Genomic DNA, 3,086 nt, shown 5'->3' on the forward strand with positions numbered 1-3,086 from the left:
CCCACATATTGTGGTCATGGCTGAATCCATATTTAGCCAATTTGGTCAGATTCAAGGACCCTTCCCCTTCCCAAGGGATCAGGATTAATAATAAAATCATGTTGATGTCTAGTATATGCATTCCTTCCACAAAAGATTACCTTATTGTGATAGCAAATAATTATTAGCCCCAATATAATTCCCCCAGTGACAGAAATGGGGTACCACCAAGACCAAAACATATATCCCGAGGATCCCCAATGAGTAATATCTCTGATAATTGTTCCACAAGGGGGCAGTCAATCAATTGTATTAGAGAATCTTTCCGTTCACAGTCGCTGGTTCAGACGCTCCTCAAGCTTCAGGCGTGCGCAGGTCAGCCAGCTTCCAGGTTGTGGCTGCAGCAGGCCGGTCGTCAAATGTTGCCCGTGACCTAGCCCGTTCCCGGTAGGGCTAGATACAGGGGTTTTTGGAGAGAGTTAGTTTTAAAGGATTAGAGGGGTCACCTTTGCACGTCCAACTGCCTTCGGACTTCTTCAAACGAGAGTGATGAATCCAGGGGGTCACCTCAGCTACCTTCACCGCTGTTGGAGTAGAGAGCAAGACGGTGTAAGGTCCACGCCACTTTGGTGCAAGTGGATCACGTTTCCACTCTTTCACCCATACGCTATCGCCAGCCTGGAACTGATGAATCGGCTCGGCAATGCTGCACGGCGTGCGTTCGAGGGCCCACCTGTTAAGAGAAACAAAAACACGGGAGAGAGATTGCACTTGTCCCTGTGTCACATGATCTCCTATTTGTTTAAGGTCAGCTGGAATATCCTGAACAAAGGAGGGCGGTCTCCCATACAGGAGCTCAAAAGGTGACAACTTAAGTCTTTTTGTGGGTGCACACCGAACACGAAACAGTGTTATGGGTAACACATCTACCCATCCCAATCCCGTTTCCTGGGTTAATTTTGCCAATTGGGTTTTCAGAGTCCGATTCATTCTTTCAGTTTTCCCTGAACTCTGAGGCCTATATGCTGCATGCAGTCTCCATTTTACTTGTAGGACTCGACATACATCTTGTACTACTTGATCAATGAACGCTGGCCCATTATCACTTCCAATGCATCTAGGTAATCCAAACCTTGGGATCAATTCAGTGAGGAGTCTCTTAGTTACCTCTCGTGCCTTTTCAGTTCGGGTGGGAAAAGCTTCAACCCATCCGGTAAGAGTATCTACAAACACAAGGAGATACTTGAATCCCTTAGAAGGGACCAGCTCTGTGAAGTCCACAATTAGACTTTCCATGGGGACATATCCCACATGCTGAATTCCAGGAGGTTGTACCGGTCCCTGCCTGGGATTGTTTTTAGCACAAAGAACACATTTCTGTGAAATGCAAGTTGCTAATTGTGATAGGTTAATAATATACAACTTCCGACTGAGACTCTCTCTGGTTGCAGTACCGCCAAGGTGAGTAGATTCATGATAATTTCTTACAATTGTGCCTGCTAGATGATGAGGTACATAAATCCTATTGTCCGGCAGGATCATCCAACCGTCCTTCATAACCGCTCCTTCCTGTTCAGCCCACTTCCTCTCTTCTGGGGTATAGTGAGGTTTAACTTCTTCTGGAACTACCTCTGGTATGAGGGCTGCTATAAATCCTCCCACAGGCTTTTGGGCTGCCTCTCGGGCTGCTTTGTCAGCAGCATGATTTCCTCTGGTTATTGGATCCCTTCCTCGTCCATGACCTTTGCAGTGCATTACAGCAATCTGTTCTGGAGCCCATACTGCTTCTAACAGGATTTCTACTTCAGGTCCATATTTCAAGGCCTTCCCGTGGGCTCCTATTAGACCTCTTTCTTTCCATAGAGCTCCATGTGCATGCAGGGTTAAGAAGGCATATTTAGAATCAGTATAGATGTTTGCCTTACATCCAGCTGCCAATTGCAGAGCTCTAGTTAAGCCTATAAGTTCAGCCTTTTGTGCTGATGTGCCAGCAGGCAAAGCTTCAGCTTCCACAACTTCCTCATTGGTGACCACAGCATATCCTGCTCGTCTGGCACCTTCATGAAGGTAACTGCTACCATCCGTATAATATACAACATCTGGATTTTTCAATGGTTCATCTTTCAGATCAGGTCTACTGGAATAAACTTCATCCATTACTTGGAGACAATCATGTGATTCCTCATCATCTACCTCTGGTAGGGGCAGCAAAGTCGCTGGATTGAGCATATTCACTACTCGTAGATGAATCCTGGGATTTTCACACAATAGGCCTTGGTATCTAGCCATCCTTGGGTTCGTTAGCCAATAACTACCCTTATATTCCATGAGTGTCAGAACAGCATGAGGTACATTCACATACATCGTCTGGCCGAAGGTAAATTTATCAGCTTCTTTGACAAGGCTTGCAGTGGCCGCTACTGCCCTTAGGCATGGAGGCCATCCTTTTGCTACTGAGTCCAATTGTTTAGACAAATAAGCTACTGGGCGGTTCCAACTTCCTAATCTCTGGGTCAGGACTGCAGCTGCAATCCCATTCTGTTCATGTACATACAGCTGAAAGGGTTTTTCCGAATTAGGCAATCCAAGGGCTGGGGCCTCCATAAGTCGTTGTTTGATAACTAAAAAGGCTTGTTTCTGCTCAGGTCCCCATACGAATGGGTCCTTTTCTGCACCTCGAGTGCTTTCATGTAAGGGCTTGGCCAGACTGCTGAAATCAGGTATCCATAGTCTACAAAACCCTGCTGTTCCCAGGAATCCTCTAAGTTGTTTTCTTGTGGTAGGTTCCTTGATAAGGCAAATAGCTTCTTTCCTCTCTGGTCTCAATGCTCGTTGTTGGTGTGAGATGTCAAAGCCCAAATATTTGACCTTTTCTAAACATAACTGTGCCTTTTTCTGGGAAACTCGGTAGCCAGCTTCCCAGAGCAAGTGGAGCAGTTCCTCTGTCCCTTCTTTACAGGTATTAAAATCCTTTGCCGCTAATATAAGGTCATCTACATATTGCAGAACCACCTTTTCTCCCGGTATTGAGGGGTAACTTGTTAGATCCCTCGCCAAGGCAGTGCCAAATAAAGTTGGGGAATTTTTAAATCCCTGGGGCAATCTTG

The sequence above is a fragment of the Podarcis gaigeae genome, assembly GCF_964106915.1.
Source record: "Podarcis gaigeae genome assembly, chromosome: 7".
NCBI lineage: Eukaryota > Metazoa > Chordata > Lepidosauria > Squamata > Lacertidae > Podarcis > Podarcis gaigeae.